A 25,739-nucleotide genomic window follows, 5' to 3' on the forward strand; every position below is an offset into this window, starting at 1 on the left:
TAATTCTCTGTAAAGCGCTGTGGAATATATGTGCGCTATATAAAAAACTGGTAATAAATACTAATAAATAATTAGGTACAGATGCGTCCACATACAGTACATCTATCCTCCATGTGCTTTGAGATGTGTTACAAATAATGGGTGAGTACAATGTGACTCTGTAGCACTGAGCATCTTTCCAGGTGACTTTTTCCATTAAAATGTGTCTTATTTGCAAAGTGATGCGATTAGGACGCAAAAGCAGCTTATACTGATTAAAATGATATACGGCCTGCCTACTGTATAATCTGTATGCGACTGAGCTGTATCTGCATACGATATGCAACTTTACAGTGTCACAGCTGCTGACACTGTAATGTAGCATTTTGCAGCACCCGCACACAGAACATAGGTATGCCACATAACATTTTATTCAGCATTAGCTGCTTGTCCATCCTATTTTCCATTGCTTTGCAAATAGGACACATTTTAAGGATATAATTTGCACGAAAAGGTGCTCAGTTCTGTAGTGTCGTGCCACGGTATAACTCTACTAGATGGCCTGTTTAACGTGCAGGGAGGCTATGTGTATGTGAACACATCTGTAGGTTACCCATATATAGATAGATATAGAGATAGATAGATAGATAGATAGATAGATAGATAGATAGATAGATCGATCGATAGGTAGGTAGGTAGGTAGACAGTTAGATATGCAGACACTAGTTCTTTGGTACTTATAACTTGTCTATTGCTGTGTTGCTAATTATCATGCCTTGCGTTGCATTTGTTGCTAGTTGCGTGAGCATGTGGTAGGGAATATAGAGTGTAAGCTCCACTGGGGCAGGGACTACAGTGAATGGCCAAATTTTTCTCTGTAAAGTGCTGCGGAATATATGTGCGCTATATAAAAGCCTGGTAATAAATACTAATAAATAATTAGGTACAGATGCGTCCACATACAGTACATCTATCCTCCATGTGTTTTGAGATATGTGTTACAAATAATGGGTGAGTACAATGTGACTCTGTAGCACAGGGCATCTTTCCAGGTGACTTTTTCCATTAAAATGTGTCTTATTTGCAAAGTGATGCGAGTAGGATGCAAAAGCAGCTTATAGTGATTAGAATGATATACGGCATGCCTACTGTATTTTCTGTGTGCAACTGAGCTGTATCTGCATGCGATATGCAACTTTACAGTGTCACAGCTGCTGACACTGTAACGTAGCATTTTGCATGCAGATATAGCCACAGTCGCACACAGAACATACTGTAGGCTTGCCACATATAATTTTAATCAGCATAAGCTGCTTGTCCATCCTATTTGCATCACTTTGCGAATAAAATGCAGTTGAAGGGAAAATGTTTCACAGAAAGATGCTCAGCGGTACCGATTCGTGCCACGGTATAACACATCTAGAAGGGCTGTTGAACGCGCAGGAAGGCTAGATGTTTGTGAACACATCTGTTGATTGCCCATATATAGATAGATATAGAGATAGAGAGTAAGGTAGCTAGATATAGTGCAAATTCACCCTGCCAACAAGGACAGGCCCAACTGAGATATATTTGCATGTATAGTGTATAGCAAGAACATGTTATCGCGCCTCCCAATATGTTTTTTCCAGGTGGGCCTTTTCCATCAATCAAAATGTGAGGTCAACATCTAAACAAACTACATCGCTGGACTTTTGTGAGGTCTCCTTGATTCCAGACTTCTACTCATGGCAACAATCAAAGATGAACCACCGAAGAAGGAGACCCTGAACAGGTAATTAATGATTATTAATTACCGGTAATTCTCAGGCTAGACTTGGTCTAGGCCTGCAGAGGCACGATGATATGTTCCTGCTATACATTGATACTTAAAAAATGTCTATTTACTATGGACTATTCTACTTATGCGACACTGTGATTTGGTAGTGTCAGATATACAGTAATTCTGTTTATCTCAGGATGCAGTATATCTCAGCTGTTCACTCTCCCTGTTTTACTCCATAAATCATGCTTTTTAGTCTAAATCCCAAACAGCATTATGCTCACCTTTCCTAACCAAGAATCTTGGGGGTGGTTTTTCAATCACCTGGACTTAATGTTGGGAAAATGTGAATCTTTTGATTAGAAGGTTTGCCTCCAATGTCTAATATTTAAAGATAGATCATAGATAGATAGGTAGCTCGATTATTGATAGATAGACACTAGTTAGCTACAGTAGATTCCCCATATATAGATAGATATAGAGAGATAGATAGATAGATAAATAAATAGATAGATAGATAGATAGAATGAAAAGATAGATAGATAAAAAGAAAAGATAGATAGATAGATAGATAGATAGATAGATAGATAGATAGATAGATAGATAGATAGATAGATAGACAGACACTAGTTCTTTGGTACTTATGACTCGTCTTTTGCTGTGTTGCTAATTATCATGCCTTGCGTTGCATTTGTTGCTAGTTGTGTGAGCACGTGGTAGGGAATATAGAATGTAAGCTCCACTGCGGCTGAGACTAAATTGAATGGCCAAATAATTCTCTGTAAAGCGCTGTGGAATATATGTGCGCTATATAAAAAACTGGTAATAAATACTAATAAATAATTAGGTACAGATGCGTCCACATACAGTACATCTATCCTCCATGTGCTTTGAGATGTGTTACAAATAATGGGTGAGTACAATGTGACTCTGTAGCACTGAGCATCTTTCCAGGTGACTTTTTCCATTAAAATGTGTCTTATTTGCAAAGTGATGCGATTAGGACGCAAAAGCAGCTTATACTGATTAAAATGATATACGGCCTGCCTACTGTATAATCTGTATGCGACTGAGCTGTATCTGCATACGATATGCAACTTTACAGTGTCACAGCTGCTGACACTGTAATGTAGCATTTTGCAGCACCCGCACACAGAACATAGGCATGCCACATAACATTTTATTCAGCATTAGCTGCTTGTCCATCCTATTTTCCATTGCTTTGCAAATAGGACACATTTTAAGGATATAATTTGCACGAAAAGGTGCTCAGTTCTGTAGTGTCGTGCCACGGTATAACTCTACTAGATGGCCTGTTTAACGTGCAGGGAGGCTATGTGTATGTGAACACATCTGTAGGTTACCCATATATAGATAGATATAGAGATAGATAGATAGATAGATAGATCGATCGATCGATAGGTAGGTAGGTAGGTAGACAGTTAGATATGCAGACACTAGTTCTTTGGTACTTATAACTTGTCTATTGCTGTGTTGCTAATTATCATGCCTTGCGTTGCATTTGTTGCTAGTTGCGTGAGCATGTGGTAGGGAATATAGAGTGTAAGCTCCACTGGGGCAGGGACTACAGTGAATGGCCAAATTTTTCTCTGTAAAGTGCTGCGGAATATATGTGCGCTATATAAAAGCCTGGTAATAAATACTAATAAATAATTAGGTACAGATGCGTCCACATACAGTACATCTATCCTCCATGTGTTTTGAGATATGTGTTACAAATAATGGGTGAGTACAATGTGACTCTGTAGCACAGGGCATCTTTCCAGGTGACTTTTTCCATTAAAATGTGTCTTATTTGCAAAGTGATGCGAGTAGGATGCAAAAGCAGCTTATAGTGATTAGAATGATATACGGCATGCCTACTGTATTTTCTGTGTGCAACTGAGCTGTATCTGCATGCGATATGCAACTTTACAGTGTCACAGCTGCTGACACTGTAACGTAGCATTTTGCATGCAGATATAGCCACAGTCGCACACAGAACATACTGTAGGCTTGCCACATATAATTTTAATCAGCATAAGCTGCTTGTCCATCCTATTTGCATCACTTTGCGAATAAAATGCAGTTGAAGGGAAAATGTTTCACAGAAAGATGCTCAGCGGTACCGATTCGTGCCACGGTATAACACATCTAGAAGGGCTGTTGAACGCGCAGGAAGGCTAGATGTTTGTGAACACATCTGTTGATTGCCCATATATAGATAGATATAGAGATAGAGAGTAAGGTAGCTAGATATAGTGCAAATTCACCCTGCCAACAAGGACAGGCCCAACTGAGATATATTTGCATGTATAGTGTATAGCAAGAACATGTTATCGCGCCTCCCAATATGTTTTTTCCAGGTGGGCCTTTTCCATCAATCAAAATGTGAGGTCAACATCTAAACAAACTACATCGCTGGACTTTTGTGAGGTCTCCTTGATTCCAGACTTCTACTCATGGCAACAATCAAAGATGAACCACCGAAGAAGGAGACCCTGAACAGGTAATTAATGATTATTAATTACCGGTAATTCTCAGGCTAGACTTGGTCTAGGCCTGCAGAGGCACGATGATATGTTCCTGCTATACATTGATACTTAAAAAATGTCTATTTACTATGGACTATTCTACTTATGCGACACTGTGATTTGGTAGTGTCAGATATACAGTAATTCTGTTTATCTCAGGATGCAGTATATCTCAGCTGTTCACTCTCCCTGTTTTACTCCATAAATCATGCTTTTTAGTCTAAATCCCAAACAGCATTATGCTCACCTTTCCTAACCAAGAATCTTGGGGGTGGTTTTTCAATCACCTGGACTTAATGTTGGGAAAATGTGAATCTTTTGATTAGAAGGTTTGCCTCCAATGTCTAATATTTAAAGATAGATCATAGATAGATAGGTAGCTCGATCATTGATAGATAGACACTAGTTAGCTACAGTAGATTCCCCATATATAGATAGATATAGAGAGATAGATAGATAGATAAATAAATAGATAGATAGATAGAATGAAAAGATAGATAGATAAAAAGAAAAGATAGATAGATAGATAGATAGATAGATAGATAGATAGATAGATAGATAGATAGACAGACACTAGTTCTTTGGTACTTATGACTCGTCTTTTGCTGTGTTGCTAATTATCATGCCTTGCGTTGCATTTGTTGCTAGTTGTGTGAGCACGTGGTAGGGAATATAGAATGTAAGCTCCACTGCGGCTGGGACTAAAGTGAATGGCCAAATAATTCTCTGTAAAGCGCTGTGGAATATATGTGCGCTATATAAAAAACTGGTAATAAATACTAATAAATAATTAGGTACAGATGCGTCCACATACAGTACATCTATCCTCCATGTGCTTTGAGATGTGTTACAAATAATGGGTGAGTACAATGTGACTCTGTAGCACTGAGCATCTTTCCAGGTGACTTTTTCCATTAAAATGTGTCTTATTTGCAAAGTGATGCGATTAGGACGCAAAAGCAGCTTATACTGATTAAAATGATATACGGCCTGCCTACTGTATAATCTGTATGCGACTGAGCTGTATCTGCATACGATATGCAACTTTACAGTGTCACAGCTGCTGACACTGTAATGTAGCATTTTGCAGCACCCGCACACAGAACATAGGCATGCCACATAACATTTTATTCAGCATTAGCTGCTTGTCCATCCTATTTTCCATTGCTTTGCAAATAGGACACATTTTAAGGATATAATTTGCACGAAAAGGTGCTCAGTTCTGTAGTGTCGTGCCACGGTATAACTCTACTAGATGGCCTGTTTAACGTGCAGGGAGGCTATGTGTATGTGAACACATCTGTAGGTTACCCATATATAGATAGATATAGAGATAGATAGATAGATCGATCGATAGGTAGGTAGGTAGACAGTTAGATATGCAGACTCTAGTTCTTTGGTACTTATAACTTGTCTATTGCTGTGTTGCTAATTATCATGCCTTGCGTTGCATTTGTTGCTAGTTGCGTGAGCATGTGGTAGGGAATATAGAGTGTAAGCTCCACTGGGGCAGGGACTACAGTGAATGGCCAAATTTTTCTCTGTAAAGTGCTGCGGAATATATGTGCGCTATATAAAAGCCTGGTAATAAATACTAATAAATAATTAGGTACAGATGCGTCCACATACAGTACATCTATCCTCCATGTGTTTTGAGATATGTGTTACAAATAATGGGTGAGTACAATGTGACTCTGTAGCACAGGGCATCTTTCCAGGTGACTTTTTCCATTAAAATGTGTCTTATTTGCAAAGTGATGCGAGTAGGATGCAAAAGCAGCTTATAGTGATTAGAATGATATACGGCATGCCTACTGTATTTTCTGTGTGCAACTGAGCTGTATCTGCATGCGATATGCAACTTTACAGTGTCACAGCTGCTGACACTGTAACGTAGCATTTTGCATACAGATATAGCCACAGTCGCACACAGAACATACTGTAGGCTTGCCACATATAATTTTAATCAGCATAAGCTGCTTGTCCATCCTATTTGCATCACTTTGCGAATAAAATGCAGTTGAAGGGAAAATGTTTCACAGAAAGATGCTCAGCGGTACCGATTCGTGCCACGGTATAACACATCTAGAAGGGCTGTTGAACGCGCAGGAAGGCTAGATGTTTGTGAACACATCTGTTGATTGCCCATATATAGATAGATATAGAGATAGAGAGTAAGGTAGCTAGATATAGTGCAAATTCACCCTGCCAACAAGGACAGGCCCAACTGAGATATATTTGCATGTATAGTGTATAGCAAGAACATGTTATCGCGCCTCCCAATATGTTTTTTCCAGGTGGGCCTTTTCCATCAATCAAAATGTGAGGTCAACATCTAAACAAACTACATCGCTGGACTTTTGTGAGGTCTCCTTGATTCCAGACTTCTACTCATGGCAACAATCAAAGATGAACCACCGAAGAAGGAGACCCTGAACAGGTAATTAATGATTATTAATTACCGGTAATTCTCAGGCTAGACTTGGTCTAGGCCTGCAGAGGCACGATGATATGTTCCTGCTATACATTGATACTTAAAAAATGTCTATTTACTATGGACTATTCTACTTATGCGACACTGTGATTTGGTAGTGTCAGATATACAGTAATTCTGTTTATCTCAGGATGCAGTATATCTCAGCTGTTCACTCTCCCTGTTTTACTCCATAAATCATGCTTTTTAGTCTAAATCCCAAACAGCATTATGCTCACCTTTCCTAACCAAGAATCTTGGGGGTGGTTTTTCAATCACCTGGACTTAATGTTGGGAAAATGTGAATCTTTTGATTAGAAGGTTTGCCTCCAATGTCTAATATTTAAAGATAGATCATAGATAGATAGGTAGCTCGATCATTGATAGATAGACACTAGTTAGCTACAGTAGATTCCCCATATATAGATAGATATAGAGAGATAGATAGATAGATAAATAAATAGATAGATAGATAGAATGAAAAGATAGATAGATAAAAAGAAAAGATAGATAGATAGATAGATAGATAGATAGATAGATAGATAGATAGATAGATAGATAGATAGATAGACAGACACTAGTTCTTTGGTACTTATGACTCGTCTTTTGCTGTGTTGCTAATTATCATGCCTTGCGTTGCATTTGTTGCTAGTTGTGTGAGCACGTGGTAGGGAATATAGAATGTAAGCTCCACTGCGGCTGAGACTAAAGTGAATGGCCAAATAATTCTCTGTAAAGCGCTGTGGAATATATGTGCGCTATATAAAAAACTGGTAATAAATACTAATAAATAATTAGGTACAGATGCGTCCACATACAGTACATCTATCCTCCATGTGCTTTGAGATGTGTTACAAATAATGGGTGAGTACAATGTGACTCTGTAGCACTGAGCATCTTTCCAGGTGACTTTTTCCATTAAAATGTGTCTTATTTGCAAAGTGATGCGATTAGGACGCAAAAGCAGCTTATACTGATTAAAATGATATACGGCCTGCCTACTGTATAATCTGTATGCGACTGAGCTGTATCTGCATACGATATGCAACTTTACAGTGTCACAGCTGCTGACACTGTAATGTAGCATTTTGCAGCACCCGCACACAGAACATAGGTATGCCACATAACATTTTATTCAGCATTAGCTGCTTGTCCATCCTATTTTCCATTGCTTTGCAAATAGGACACATTTTAAGGATATAATTTGCACGAAAAGGTGCTCAGTTCTGTAGTGTCGTGCCACGGTATAACTCTACTAGATGGCCTGTTTAACGTGCAGGGAGGCTATGTGTATGTGAACACATCTGTAGGTTACCCATATATAGATAGATATAGAGATAGATAGATAGATAGATAGATAGGTAGGTAGGTAGACAGTTAGATATGCAGACACTAGTTCTTTGGTACTTATAACTTGTCTATTGCTGTGTTGCTAATTATCATGCCTTGCGTTGCATTTGTTGCTAGTTGCGTGAGCATGTGGTAGGGAATATAGAGTGTAAGCTCCACTGGGGCAGGGACTACAGTGAATGGCCAAATTTTTCTCTGTAAAGTGCTGCGGAATATATGTGCGCTATATAAAAGCCTGGTAATAAATACTAATAAATAATTAGGTACAGATGCGTCCACATACAGTACATCTATCCTCCATGTGTTTTGAGATATGTGTTACAAATAACGGGTGAGTACAATGTGACTCTGTAGCACAGGGCATCTTTCCAGGTGACTTTTTCCATTAAAATGTGTCTTATTTGCAAAGTGATGCGAGTAGGATGCAAAAGCAGCTTATAGTGATTAGAATGATATACGGCATGCCTACTGTATTTTCTGTGTGCAACTGAGCTGTATCTGCATGCGATATGCAACTTTACAGTGTCACAGCTGCTGACACTGTAACGTAGCATTTTGCATGCAGATATAGCCACAGTCGCACACAGAACATACTGTAGGCTTGCCACATATAATTTTAATCAGCATAAGCTGCTTGTCCATCCTATTTGCATCACTTTGCGAATAAAATGCAGTTGAAGGGAAAATGTTTCACAGAAAGATGCTCAGCGGTACCGATTCGTGCCACGGTATAACACATCTAGAAGGGCTGTTGAACGCGCAGGAAGGCTAGATGTTTGTGAACACATCTGTTGATTGCCCATATATAGATAGATATAGAGATAGAGAGTAAGGTAGCTAGATATAGTGCAAATTCACCCTGCCAACAAGGACAGGCCCAACTGAGATATATTTGCATGTATAGTGTATAGCAAGAACATGTTATCGCGCCTCCCAATATGTTTTTTCCAGGTGGGCCTTTTCCATCAATCAAAATGTGAGGTCAACATCTAAACAAACTACATCGCTGGACTTTTGTGAGGTCTCCTTGATTCCAGACTTCTACTCATGGCAACAATCAAAGATGAACCACCGAAGAAGGAGACCCTGAACAGGTAATTAATGATTATTAATTACCGGTAATTCTCAGGCTAGACTTGGTCTAGGCCTGCAGAGGCACGATGATATGTTCCTGCTATACATTGATACTTAAAAAATGTCTATTTACTATGGACTATTCTACTTATGCGACACTGTGATTTGGTAGTGTCAGATATACAGTAATTCTGTTTATCTCAGGATGCAGTATATCTCAGCTGTTCACTCTCCCTGTTTTACTCCATAAATCATGCTTTTTAGTCTAAATCCCAAACAGCATTATGCTCACCTTTCCTAACCAAGAATCTTGGGGGTGGTTTTTCAATCACCTGGACTTAATGTTGGGAAAATGTGAATCTTTTGATTAGAAGGTTTGCCTCCAATGTCTAATATTTAAAGATAGATCATAGATAGATAGGTAGCTCGATTATTGATAGATAGACACTAGTTAGCTACAGTAGATTCCCCATATATAGATAGATATAGAGAGATAGATAGATAGATAAATAAATAGATAGATAGATAGAATGAAAAGATAGATAGATAAAAAGAAAAGATAGATAGATAGATAGATAGATAGATAGATAGATAGATAGATAGATAGATAGATAGATAGATAGACAGACACTAGTTCTTTGGTACTTATGACTCGTCTTTTGCTGTGTTGCTAATTATCATGCCTTGCGTTGCATTTGTTGCTAGTTGTGTGAGCACGTGGTAGGGAATATAGAATGTAAGCTCCACTGCGGCTGAGACTAAATTGAATGGCCAAATAATTCTCTGTAAAGCGCTGTGGAATATATGTGCGCTATATAAAAAACTGGTAATAAATACTAATAAATAATTAGGTACAGATGCGTCCACATACAGTACATCTATCCTCCATGTGCTTTGAGATGTGTTACAAATAATGGGTGAGTACAATGTGACTCTGTAGCACTGAGCATCTTTCCAGGTGACTTTTTCCATTAAAATGTGTCTTATTTGCAAAGTGATGCGATTAGGACGCAAAAGCAGCTTATACTGATTAAAATGATATACGGCCTGCCTACTGTATAATCTGTATGCGACTGAGCTGTATCTGCATACGATATGCAACTTTACAGTGTCACAGCTGCTGACACTGTAATGTAGCATTTTGCAGCACCCGCACACAGAACATAGGTATGCCACATAACATTTTATTCAGCATTAGCTGCTTGTCCATCCTATTTTCCATTGCTTTGCAAATAGGACACATTTTAAGGATATAATTTGCACGAAAAGGTGCTCAGTTCTGTAGTGTCGTGCCACGGTATAACTCTACTAGATGGCCTGTTTAACGTGCAGGGAGGCTATGTGTATGTGAACACATCTGTAGGTTACCCATATATAGATAGATATAGAGATAGATAGATAGATAGATAGATAGATAGATCGATCGATAGGTAGGTAGGTAGGTAGACAGTTAGATATGCAGACACTAGTTCTTTGGTACTTATAACTTGTCTATTGCTGTGTTGCTAATTATCATGCCTTGCGTTGCATTTGTTGCTAGTTGCGTGAGCATGTGGTAGGGAATATAGAGTGTAAGCTCCACTGGGGCAGGGACTACAGTGAATGGCCAAATTTTTCTCTGTAAAGTGCTGCGGAATATATGTGCGCTATATAAAAGCCTGGTAATAAATACTAATAAATAATTAGGTACAGATGCGTCCACATACAGTACATCTATCCTCCATGTGTTTTGAGATATGTGTTACAAATAATGGGTGAGTACAATGTGACTCTGTAGCACAGGGCATCTTTCCAGGTGACTTTTTCCATTAAAATGTGTCTTATTTGCAAAGTGATGCGAGTAGGATGCAAAAGCAGCTTATAGTGATTAGAATGATATACGGCATGCCTACTGTATTTTCTGTGTGCAACTGAGCTGTATCTGCATGCGATATGCAACTTTACAGTGTCACAGCTGCTGACACTGTAACGTAGCATTTTGCATGCAGATATAGCCACAGTCGCACACAGAACATACTGTAGGCTTGCCACATATAATTTTAATCAGCATAAGCTGCTTGTCCATCCTATTTGCATCACTTTGCGAATAAAATGCAGTTGAAGGGAAAATGTTTCACAGAAAGATGCTCAGCGGTACCGATTCGTGCCACGGTATAACACATCTAGAAGGGCTGTTGAACGCGCAGGAAGGCTAGATGTTTGTGAACACATCTGTTGATTGCCCATATATAGATAGATATAGAGATAGAGAGTAAGGTAGCTAGATATAGTGCAAATTCACCCTGCCAACAAGGACAGGCCCAACTGAGATATATTTGCATGTATAGTGTATAGCAAGAACATGTTATCGCGCCTCCCAATATGTTTTTTCCAGGTGGGCCTTTTCCATCAATCAAAATGTGAGGTCAACATCTAAACAAACTACATCGCTGGACTTTTGTGAGGTCTCCTTGATTCCAGACTTCTACTCATGGCAACAATCAAAGATGAACCACCGAAGAAGGAGACCCTGAACAGGTAATTAATGATTATTAATTACCGGTAATTCTCAGGCTAGACTTGGTCTAGGCCTGCAGAGGCACGATGATATGTTCCTGCTATACATTGATACTTAAAAAATGTCTATTTACTATGGACTATTCTACTTATGCGACACTGTGATTTGGTAGTGTCAGATATACAGTAATTCTGTTTATCTCAGGATGCAGTATATCTCAGCTGTTCACTCTCCCTGTTTTACTCCATAAATCATGCTTTTTAGTCTAAATCCCAAACAGCATTATGCTCACCTTTCCTAACCAAGAATCTTGGGGGTGGTTTTTCAATCACCTGGACTTAATGTTGGGAAAATGTGAATCTTTTGATTAGAAGGTTTGCCTCCAATGTCTAATATTTAAAGATAGATCATAGATAGATAGGTAGCTCGATCATTGATAGATAGACACTAGTTAGCTACAGTAGATTCCCCATATATAGATAGATATAGAGAGATAGATAGATAGATAAATAAATAGATAGATAGATAGAATGAAAAGATAGATAGATAAAAAGAAAAGATAGATAGATAGATAGATAGATAGATAGATAGATAGATAGATAGATAGACAGACACTAGTTCTTTGGTACTTATGACTCGTCTTTTGCTGTGTTGCTAATTATCATGCCTTGCGTTGCATTTGTTGCTAGTTGTGTGAGCACGTGGTAGGGAATATAGAATGTAAGCTCCACTGCGGCTGAGACTAAAGTGAATGGCCAAATAATTCTCTGTAAAGCGCTGTGGAATATATGTGCGCTATATAAAAAACTGGTAATAAATACTAATAAATAATTAGGTACAGATGCGTCCACATACAGTACATCTATCCTCCATGTGCTTTGAGATGTGTTACAAATAATGGGTGAGTACAATGTGACTCTGTAGCACTGAGCATCTTTCCAGGTGACTTTTTCCATTAAAATGTGTCTTATTTGCAAAGTGATGCGATTAGGACGCAAAAGCAGCTTATACTGATTAAAATGATATACGGCCTGCCTACTGTATAATCTGTATGCGACTGAGCTGTATCTGCATACTATATGCAACTTTACAGTGTCACAGCTGCTGACACTGTAATGTAGCATTTTGCAGCACCCGCACACAGAACATAGGCATGCCACATAACATTTTATTCAGCATTAGCTGCTTGTCCATCCTATTTTCCATTGCTTTGCAAATAGGACACATTTTAAGGATATAATTTGCACGAAAAGGTGCTCAGTTCTGTAGTGTCGTGCCACGGTATAACTCTACTAGATGGCCTGTTTAACGTGCAGGGAGGCTATGTGTATGTGAACACATCTGTAGGTTACCCATATATAGATAGATATAGAGATAGATAGATAGATCGATCGATAGGTAGGTAGGTAGACAGTTAGATATGCAGACTCTAGTTCTTTGGTACTTATAACTTGTCTATTGCTGTGTTGCTAATTATCATGCCTTGCGTTGCATTTGTTGCTAGTTGCGTGAGCATGTGGTAGGGAATATAGAGTGTAAGCTCCACTGGGGCAGGGACTACAGTGAATGGCCAAATTTTTCTCTGTAAAGTGCTGCGGAATATATGTGCGCTATATAAAAGCCTGGTAATAAATACTAATAAATAATTAGGTACAGATGCGTCCACATACAGTACATCTATCCTCCATGTGTTTTGAGATATGTGTTACAAATAATGGGTGAGTACAATGTGACTCTGTAGCACAGGGCATCTTTCCAGGTGACTTTTTCCATTAAAATGTGTCTTATTTGCAAAGTGATGCGAGTAGGATGCAAAAGCAGCTTATAGTGATTAGAATGATATACGGCATGCCTACTGTATTTTCTGTGTGCAACTGAGCTGTATCTGCATGCGATATGCAACTTTACAGTGTCACAGCTGCTGACACTGTAACGTAGCATTTTGCATGCAGATATAGCCACAGTCGCACACAGAACATACTGTAGGCTTGCCACATATAATTTTAATCAGCATAAGCTGCTTGTCCATCCTATTTGCATCACTTTGCGAATAAAATGCAGTTGAAGGGAAAATGTTTCACAGAAAGATGCTCAGCGGTACCGATTCGTGCCACGGTATAACACATCTAGAAGGGCTGTTGAACGCGCAGGAAGGCTAGATGTTTGTGAACACATCTGTTGATTGTCCATATATAGATAGATATAGAGATAGAGAGTAAGGTAGCTAGATATAGTGCAAATTCACCCTGCCAACAAGGACAGGCCCAACTGAGATATATTTGCATGTATAGTGTATAGCAAGAACATGTTATCGCGCCTCCCAATATGTTTTTTCCAGGTGGGCCTTTTCCATCAATCAAAATGTGAGGTCAACATCTAAACAAACTACATCGCTGGACTTTTGTGAGGTCTCCTTGATTCCAGACTTCTACTCATGGCAACAATCAAAGATGAACCACCGAAGAAGGAGACCCTGAACAGGTAATTAATGATTATTAATTACCGGTAATTCTCAGGCTAGACTTGGTCTAGGCCTGCAGAGGCACGATGATATGTTCCTGCTATACATTGATACTTAAAAAATGTCTATTTACTATGGACTATTCTACTTATGCGACACTGTGATTTGGTAGTGTCAGATATACAGTAATTCTGTTTATCTCAGGATGCAGTATATCTCAGCTGTTCACTCTCCCTGTTTTACTCCATAAATCATGCTTTTTAGTCTAAATCCCAAACAGCATTATGCTCACCTTTCCTAACCAAGAATCTTGGGGGTGGTTTTTCAATCACCTGGACTTAATGTTGGGAAAATGTGAATCTTTTGATTAGAAGGTTTGCCTCCAATGTCTAATATTTAAAGATAGATCATAGATAGATAGGTAGCTCGATCATTGATAGATAGACACTAGTTAGCTACAGTAGATTCCCCATATATAGATAGATATAGAGAGATAGATAGATAGATAAATAAATAGATAGATAGATAGAATGAAAAGATAGATAGATAAAAAGAAAAGATAGATAGATAGATAGATAGATAGATAGATAGATAGATAGATAGATAGATAGACAGACACTAGTTCTTTGGTACTTATGACTCGTCTTTTGCTGTGTTGCTAATTATCATGCCTTGCGTTGCATTTGTTGCTAGTTGTGTGAGCACGTGGTAGGGAATATAGAATGTAAGCTCCACTGCGGCTGAGACTAAAGTGAATGGCCAAATAATTCTCTGTAAAGCGCTGTGGAATATATGTGCGCTATATAAAAAACTGGTAATAAATACTAATAAATAATTAGGTACAGATGCGTCCACATACAGTACATCTATCCTCCATGTGCTTTGAGATGTGTTACAAATAATGGGTGAGTACAATGTGACTCTGTAGCACTGAGCATCTTTCCAGGTGACTTTTTCCATTAAAATGTGTCTTATTTGCAAAGTGATGCGATTAGGACGCAAAAGCAGCTTATACTGATTAAAATGATATACGGCCTGCCTACTGTATAATCTGTATGCGACTGAGCTGTATCTGCATACTATATGCAACTTTACAGTGTCACAGCTGCTGACACTGTAATGTAGCATTTTGCAGCACCCGCACACAGAACATAGGCATGCCACATAACATTTTATTCAGCATTAGCTGCTTGTCCATCCTATTTTCCATTGCTTTGCAAATAGGACACATTTTAAGGATATAATTTGCACGAAAAGGTGCTCAGTTCTGTAGTGTCGTGCCACGGTATAACTCTACTAGATGGCCTGTTTAACGTGCAGGGAGGCTATGTGTATGTGAACACATCTGTAGGTTACCCATATATAGATAGATATAGAGATAGATAGATAGATCGATCGATAGGTAGGTAGGTAGACAGTTAGATATGCAGACTCTAGTTCTTTGGTACTTATAACTTGTCTATTGCTGTGTTGCTAATTATCATGCCTTGCGTTGCATTTGTTGCTAGTTGCGTGAGCATGTGGTAGGGAATATAGAGTGTAAGCTCCACTGGGGCAGGGACTACAGTGAATGGCCAAATTTTTCTCTGTAAAGTGCTGCGGAATATATGTGCGCTATATAAAAGCCTGGTAATAAATACTAATAAATAATTAGGTACAGATGCGTCCACATACAGTACATCTATCCTCCATGTGTTTTGAGATATGTGTTACAAATAATGGGTGAGTACAATGTGACTCTGTAGCACAGGGCATCTTTCCAGGTGACTTTTTCCATTAAAATGTGTCTTATTTGCAAAGTGATGCGAGTAGGATGCAAAAGCAGCTTATAGTGATTAGAATGATATACGGCATGCCTACTGTATTTTCTGTGTGCAACTGAGCTGTATCTGCATGCGATATGCAACTTTACAGTGTCACAGCTGCTGACACTGTAACGTAGCATTTTGCATGCAGATATAGCCACAGTCGCACACAGAACATACTGTAGGCTTGCCACATATAATTTTAATCAGCATAAGCTGCTTGTCCATCCTATTTGCATCACTTTGCGAATAAAATGCAGTTGAAGGGAAAATGTTTCACAGAAAGATGCTCAGCGGTACCGATTCGTGCCACGGTATAACACATCTAGAAGGGCTGTTGAACGCGCAGGAAGGCTAGATGTTTGTGAACACATCTGTTGATTGCCCATATATAGATAGATATAGAGATAGAGAGTAAGGTAGCTAGATATAGTGCAAATTCACCCTGCCAACAAGGACAGGCCCAACTGAGATATATTTGCATGTATAGTGTATAGCAAGAACATGTTATCGCGCCTCCCAATATGTTTTTTCCAGGTGGGCCTTTTCCATCAATCAAAATGTGAGGTCAACATCTAAACAAACTACATCGCTGGACTTTTGTGAGGTCTCCTTGATTCCAGACTTCTACTCATGGCAACAATCAAAGATGAACCACCGAAGAAGGAGACCCTGAACAGGTAATTAATGATTATTAATTACCGGTAATTCTCAGGCTAGACTTGGTCTAGGCCTGCAGAGGCACGATGATATGTTCCTGCTATACATTGATACTTAAAAAATGTCTATTTACTATGGACTATTCTACTTATGCGACACTGTGATTTGGTAGTGTCAGATATACAGTAATTCTGTTTATCTCAGGATGCAGTATATCTCAGCTGTTCACTCTCCCTGTTTTACTCCATAAATCATGCTTTTTAGTCTAAATCCCAAACAGCATTATGCTCACCTTTCCTAACCAAGAATCTTGGGGGTGGTTTTTCAATCACCTGGACTTAATGTTGGGAAAATGTGAATCTTTTGATTAGAAGGTTTGCCTCCAATGTCTAATATTTAAAGATAGATCATAGATAGATAGGTAGCTCGATTATTGATAGATAGACACTAGTTAGCTACAGTAGATTCCCCATATATAGATAGATATAGAGAGATAGATAGATAGATAAATAAATAGATAGATAGATAGAATGAAAAGATAGATAGATAAAAAGAAAAGATAGATAGATAGATAGATAGATAGATAGATAGATAGATAGATAGATAGATAGATAGATAGATAGACAGACACTAGTTCTTTGGTACTTATGACTCGTCTTTTGCTGTGTTGCTAATTATCATGCCTTGCGTTGCATTTGTTGCTAGTTGTGTGAGCACGTGGTAGGGAATATAGAATGTAAGCTCCACTGCGGCTGAGACTAAATTGAATGGCCAAATAATTCTCTGTAAAGCGCTGTGGAATATATGTGCGCTATATAAAAAACTGGTAATAAATACTAATAAATAATTAGGTACAGATGCGTCCACATACAGTACATCTATCCTCCATGTGCTTTGAGATGTGTTACAAATAATGGGTGAGTACAATGTGACTCTGTAGCACTGAGCATCTTTCCAGGTGACTTTTTCCATTAAAATGTGTCTTATTTGCAAAGTGATGCGATTAGGACGCAAAAGCAGCTTATACTGATTAAAATGATATACGGCCTGCCTACTGTATAATCTGTATGCGACTGAGCTGTATCTGCATACGATATGCAACTTTACAGTGTCACAGCTGCTGACACTGTAATGTAGCATTTTGCAGCACCCGCACACAGAACATAGGTATGCCACATAACATTTTATTCAGCATTAGCTGCTTGTCCATCCTATTTTCCATTGCTTTGCAAATAGGACACATTTTAAGGATATAATTTGCACGAAAAGGTGCTCAGTTCTGTAGTGTCGTGCCACGGTATAACTCTACTAGATGGCCTGTTTAACGTGCAGGGAGGCTATGTGTATGTGAACACATCTGTAGGTTACCCATATATAGATAGATATAGAGATAGATAGATAGATAGATAGATAGATCGATCGATCGATAGGTAGGTAGGTAGGTAGACAGTTAGATATGCAGACACTAGTTCTTTGGTACTTATAACTTGTCTATTGCTGTGTTGCTAATTATCATGCCTTGCGTTGCATTTGTTGCTAGTTGCGTGAGCATGTGGTAGGGAATATAGAGTGTAAGCTCCACTGGGGCAGGGACTACAGTGAATGGCCAAATTTTTCTCTGTAAAGTGCTGCGGAATATATGTGCGCTATATAAAAGCCTGGTAATAAATACTAATAAATAATTAGGTACAGATGCGTCCACATACAGTACATCTATCCTCCATGTGTTTTGAGATATGTGTTACAAATAATGGGTGAGTACAATGTGACTCTGTAGCACAGGGCATCTTTCCAGGTGACTTTTTCCATTAAAATGTGTCTTATTTGCAAAGTGATGCGAGTAGGATGCAAAAGCAGCTTATAGTGATTAGAATGATATACGGCATGCCTACTGTATTTTCTGTGTGCAACTGAGCTGTATCTGCATGCGATATGCAACTTTACAGTGTCACAGCTGCTGACACTGTAACGTAGCATTTTGCATACAGATATAGCCACAGTCGCACACAGAACATACTGTAGGCTTGCCACATATAATTTTAATCAGCATAAGCTGCTTGTCCATCCTATTTGCATCACTTTGCGAATAAAATGCAGTTGAAGGGAAAATGTTTCACAGAAAGATGCTCAGCGGTACCGATTCGTGCCACGGTATAACACATCTAGAAGGGCTGTTGAACGCGCAGGAAGGCTAGATGTTTGTGAACACATCTGTTGATTGCCCATATATAGATAGATATAGAGATAGAGAGTAAGGTAGCTAGATATAGTGCAAATTCACCCTGCCAACAAGGACAGGCCCAACTGAGATATATTTGCATGTATAGTGTATAGCAAGAACATGTTATCGCGCCTCCCAATATGTTTTTTCCAGGTGGGCCTTTTCCATCAATCAAAATGTGAGGTCAACATCTAAACAAACTACATCGCTGGACTTTTGTGAGGTCTCCTTGATTCCAGACTTCTACTCATGGCAACAATCAAAGATGAACCACCGAAGAAGGAGACCCTGAACAGGTAATTAATGATTATTAATTACCGGTAATTCTCAGGCTAGACTTGGTCTAGGCCTGCAGAGGCACGATGATATGTTCCTGCTATACATTGATACTTAAAAAATGTCTATTTACTATGGACTATTCTACTTATGCGACACTGTGATTTGGTAGTGTCAGATATACAGTAATTCTGTTTATCTCAGGATGCAGTATATCTCAGCTGTTCACTCTCCCTGTTTTACTCCATAAATCATGCTTTTTAGTCTAAATCCCAAACAGCATTATGCTCACCTTTCCTAACCAAGAATCTTGGGGGTGGTTTTTCAATCACCTGGACTTAATGTTGGGAAAATGTGAATCTTTTGATTAGAAGGTTTGCCTCCAATGTCTAATATTTAAAGATAGATCATAGATAGATAGGTAGCTCGATCATTGATAGATAGACACTAGTTAGCTACAGTAGATTCCCCATATATAGATAGATATAGAGAGATAGATAGATAGATAAATAAATAGATAGATAGATAGAATGAAAAGATAGATAGATAAAAAGAAAAGATAGATAGATAGATAGATAGATAGATAGATAGATAGATAGATAGATAGATAGATAGATAGATAGATAGATAGATAGACAGACACTAGTTCTTTGGTACTTATGACTCGTCTTTTGCTGTGTTGCTAATTATCATGCCTTGCGTTGCATTTGTTGCTAGTTGTGTGAGCACGTGGTAGGGAATATAGAATGTAAGCTCCACTGCGGCTGAGACTAAAGTGAATGGCCAAATAATTCTCTGTAAAGCGCTGTGGAATATATGTGCGCTATATAAAAAACTGGTAATAAATACTAATAAATAATTAGGTACAGATGCGTCCACATACAGTACATCTATCCTCCATGTGCTTTGAGATGTGTTACAAATAATGGGTGAGTACAATGTGACTCTGTAGCACTGAGCATCTTTCCAGGTGACTTTTTCCATTAAAATGTGTCTTATTTGCAAAGTGATGCGATTAGGACGCAAAAGCAGCTTATACTGATTAAAATGATATACGGCCTGCCTACTGTATAATCTGTATGCGACTGAGCTGTATCTGCATACGATATGCAACTTTACAGTGTCACAGCTGCTGACACTGTAATGTAGCATTTTGCAGCACCCGCACACAGAACATAGGTATGCCACATAACATTTTATTCAGCATTAGCTGCTTGTCCATCCTATTTTCCATTGCTTTGCAAATAGGACACATTTTAAGGATATAATTTGCACGAAAAGGTGCTCAGTTCTGTAGTGTCGTGCCACGGTATAACTCTACTAGATGGCCTGTTTAACGTGCAGGGAGGCTATGTGTATGTGAACACATCTGTAGGTTACCCATATATAGATAGATATAGAGATAGATAGATAGATAGATAGATAGATAGGTAGGTAGGTAGGTAGACAGTTAGATATGCAGACACTAGTTCTTTGGTACTTATAACTTGTCTATTGCTGTGTTGCTAATTATCATGCCTTGCGTTGCATTTGTTGCTAGTTGCGTGAGCATGTGGTAGGGAATATAGAGTGTAAGCTCCACTGGGGCAGGGACTACAGTGAATGGCCAAATTTTTCTCTGTAAAGTGCTGCGGAATATATGTGCGCTATATAAAAGCCTGGTAATAAATACTAATAAATAATTAGGTACAGATGCGTCCACATACAGTACATCTATCCTCCATGTGTTTTGAGATATGTGTTACAAATAACGGGTGAGTACAATGTGACTCTGTAGCACAGGGCATCTTTCCAGGTGACTTTTTCCATTAAAATGTGTCTTATTTGCAAAGTGATGCGAGTAGGATGCAAAAGCAGCTTATAGTGATTAGAATGATATACGGCATGCCTACTGTATTTTCTGTGTGCAACTGAGCTGTATCTGCATGCGATATGCAACTTTACAGTGTCACAGCTGCTGACACTGTAACGTAGCATTTTGCATGCAGATATAGCCACAGTCGCACACAGAACATACTGTAGGCTTGCCACATATAATTTTAATCAGCATAAGCTGCTTGTCCATCCTATTTGCATCACTTTGCGAATAAAATGCAGTTGAAGGGAAAATGTTTCACAGAAAGATGCTCAGCGGTACCGATTCGTGCCACGGTATAACACATCTAGAAGGGCTGTTGAATGCGCAGGAAGGCTAGATGTTTGTGAACACATCTGTTGATTGCCCATATATAGATAGATATAGAGATAGAGAGTAAGGTAGCTAGATATAGTGCAAATTCACCCTGCCAACAAGGACAGGCCCAACTGAGATATATTTGCATGTATAGTGTATAGCAAGAACATGTTATCGCGCCTCCCAATATGTTTTTTCCAGGTGGGCCTTTTCCATCAATCAAAATGTGAGGTCAACATCTAAACAAACTACATCGCTGGACTTTTGTGAGGTCTCCTTGATTCCAGACTTCTACTCATGGCAACAATCAAAGATGAACCACCGAAGAAGGAGACCCTGAACAGGTAATTAATGATTATTAATTACCGGTAATTCTCAGGCTAGACTTGGTCTAGGCCTGCAGAGGCACGATGATATGTTCCTGCTATACATTGATACTTAAAAAATGTCTATTTACTATGGACTATTCTACTTATGCGACACTGTGATTTGGTAGTGTCAGATATACAGTAATTCTGTTTATCTCAGGATGCAGTATATCTCAGCTGTTCACTCTCCCTGTTTTACTCCATAAATCATGCTTTTTAGTCTAAATCCCAAACAGCATTATGCTCACCTTTCCTAACCAAGAATCTTGGGGGTGGTTTTTCAATCACCTGGACTTAATGTTGGGAAAATGTGAATCTTTTGATTAGAAGGTTTGCCTCCAATGTCTAATATTTAAAGATAGATCATAGATAGATAGGTAGCTCGATCATTGATAGATAGACACTAGTTAGCTACAGTAGATTCCCCATATATAGATAGATATAGAGAGATAGATAGATAGATAGATAAATAAATAGATAGATAGATAGAATGAAAAGATAGATAGATAAAAAGAAAAGATAGATAGATAGATAGATAGATAGATAGATAGATAGATAGATAGATAGATAGATAGATAGATAGATAGATAGATAGACAGACACTAGTTCTTTGGTACTTATGACTCGTCTTTTGCTGTGTTGCTAATTATCATGCCTTGCGTTGCATTTGTTGCTAGTTGTGTGAGCACGTGGTAGGGAATATAGAATGTAAGCTCCACTGCGGCTGGGACTAAAGTGAATGTCCAAATAATTCTCTGTAAAGCGCTGTGGAATATATGTGCGCTATATAAAAAACTGGTAATAAATACTAATAAATAATTAGGTACAGATGCGTCCACATACAGTACATCTATCCTCCATGTGCTTTGAGATGTGTTACAAATAATGGGTGAGTACAATGTGACTCTGTAGCACTGAGCATCTTTCCAGGTGACTTTTTCCATTAAAATGTGTCTTATTTGCAAAGTGATGCGATTAGGACGCAAAAGCAGCTTATACTGATTAAAATGATATACGGCCTGCCTACTGTATAATCTGTATGCGACTGAGCTGTATCTGCATACTATATGCAACTTTACAGTGTCACAGCTGCTGACACTGTAATGTAGCATTTTGCAGCACCCGCACACAGAACATAGGCATGCCACATAACATTTTATTCAGCATTAGCTGCTTGTCCATCCTATTTTCCATTGCTTTGCAAATAGGACACATTTTAAGGATATAATTTGCACGAAAAGGTGCTCAGTTCTGTAGTGTCGTGCCACGGTATAACTCTACTAGATGGCCTGTTTAACGTGCAGGGAGGCTATGTGTATGTGAACACATCTGTAGGTTACCCATATATAGATAGATATAGAGATAGATAGATAGATAGATAGATAGGTAGGTAGGTAGGTAGACAGTTAGATATGCAGACACTAGTTCTTTGGTACTTATAACTTGTCTATTGCTGTGTTGCTAATTATCATGCCTTGCGTTGCATTTGTTGCTAGTTGCGTGAGCATGTGGTAGGGAATATAGAGTGTAAGCTCCACTGGGGCAGGGACTACAGTGAATGGCCAAATTTTTCTCTGTAAAGTGCTGCGGAATATATGTGCGCTATATAAAAGCCTGGTAATAAATACTAATAAATAATTAGGTACAGATGCGTCCACATACAGTACATCTATCCTCCATGTGTTTTGAGATATGTGTTACAAATAACGGGTGAGTACAATGTGACTCTGTAGCACAGGGCATCTTTCCAGGTGACTTTTTCCATTAAAATGTGTCTTATTTGCAAAGTGATGCGAGTAGGATGGAAAAGCAGCTTATACTGATTAGAATGATATACGGCATGCCTACTGTATTTTCTGTGTGCAACTGAGCTGTATCTGCATGCGATATGCAACTTTACAGTGTCACAGCTGCTGACACTGTAACGTAGCATTTTGCATGCAGATATAGCCACAGTCGCACACAGAACATACTGTAGGCTTGCCACATATAATTTTAATCAGCATAAGCTGCTTGTCCATCCTATTTGCATCACTTTGCGAATAAAATGCAGTTGAAGGGAAAATGTTTCACAGAAAGATGCTCAGCGGTACCGATTCGTGCCACGGTATAACACATCTAGAAGGGCTGTTGAACGCGCAGGAAGGCTAGATGTTTGTGAACACATCTGTTGATTGCCCATATATAGATAGATATAGAGATAGAGAGTAAGGTAGCTAGATATAGTGCAAATTCACCCTGCCAACAAGGACAGGCCCAACTGAGATATATTTGCATGTATAGTGTATAGCAAGAACATGTTATCGCGCCTCCCAATATGTTTTTTCCAGGTGGGCCTTTTCCATCAATCAAAATGTGAGGTCAACATCTAAACAAACTACATCGCTGGACTTTTGTGAGGTCTCCTTGATTCCAGACTTCTACTCATGGCAACAATCAAAGATGAACCACCGAAGAAGGAGACCCTGAACAGGTAATTAATGATTATTAATTACCGGTAATTCTCAGGCTAGACTTGGTCTAGGCCTGCAGAGGCACGATGATATGTTCCTGCTATACATTGATACTTAAAAAATGTCTATTTACTATGGACTATTCTACTTATGCGACACTGTGATTTGGTAGTGTCAGATATACAGTAATTCTGTTTATCTCAGGATGCAGTATATCTCAGCTGTTCACTCTCCCTGTTTTACTCCATAAATCATGCTTTTTAGTCTAAATCCCAAACAGCATTATGCTCACCTTTCCTAACCAAGAATCTTGGGGGTGGTTTTTCAATCACCTGGACTTAATGTTGGGAAAATGTGAATCTTTTGATTAGAAGGTTTGCCTCCAATGTCTAATATTTAAAGATAGATCATAGATAGATAGGTAGCTCGATCATTGATAGATAGACACTAGTTAGCTACAGTAGATTCCCCATATATAGATAGATATAGAGAGATAGATAGATAGATAAATAAATAGATAGATAGATAGATAGAATGAAAAGATAGATAGATAAAAAGAAAAGATAGATAGATAGATAGATAGATAGATAGATAGATAGATAGATAGATAGATAGATAGACAGACACTAGTTCTTTGGTACTTATGACTCGTCTTTTGCTGTGTTGCTAATTATCATGCCTTGCGTTGCATTTGTTGCTAGTTGTGTGAGCACGTGGTAGGGAATATAGAATGTAAGCTCCACTGCGGCTGAGACTAAAGTGAATGGCCAAATAATTCTCTGTAAAGCGCTGTGGAATATATGTGCGCTATATAAAAAACTGGTAATAAATACTAATAAATAATTAGGTACAGATGCGTCCACATACAGTACATCTATCCTCCATGTGCTTTGAGATGTGTTACAAATAATGGGTGAGTACAATGTGACTCTGTAGCACTGAGCATCTTTCCAGGTGACTTTTTCCATTAAAATGTGTCTTATTTGCAAAGTGATGCGATTAGGACGCAAAAGCAGCTTATACTGATTAAAATGATATACGGCCTGCCTACTGTATAATCTGTATGCGACTGAGCTGTATCTGCATACTATATGCAACTTTACAGTGTCACAGCTGCTGACACTGTAATGTAGCATTTTGCAGCACCCGCACACAGAACATAGGCATGCCACATAACATTTTATTCAGCATTAGCTGCTTGTCCATCCTATTTTCCATTGCTTTGCAAATAGGACACATTTTAAGGATATAATTTGCACGAAAAGGTGCTCAGTTCTGTAGTGTCGTGCCACGGTATAACTCTACTAGATGGCCTGTTTAACGTGCAGGGAGGCTATGTGTATGTGAACACATCTGTAGGTTACCCATATATAGATAGATATAGAGATAGATAGATAGATAGATAGATAGGTAGGTAGGTAGGTAGACAGTTAGATATGCAGACACTAGTTCTTTGGTACTTATAACTTGTCTATTGCTGTGTTGCTAATTATCATGCCTTGCGTTGCATTTGTTGCTAGTTGCGTGAGCATGTGGTAGGGAATATAGAGTGTAAGCTCCACTGGGGCAGGGACTACAGTGAATGGCCAAATTTTTCTCTGTAAAGTGCTGCGGAATATATGTGCGCTATATAAAAGCCTGGTAATAAATACT

This window comes from Taudactylus pleione, unplaced genomic scaffold (genome assembly GCF_031769625.1).
Source record: "Taudactylus pleione unplaced genomic scaffold, aTauple2 ptg000574l, whole genome shotgun sequence".
NCBI lineage: Eukaryota > Metazoa > Chordata > Amphibia > Anura > Myobatrachidae > Taudactylus > Taudactylus pleione.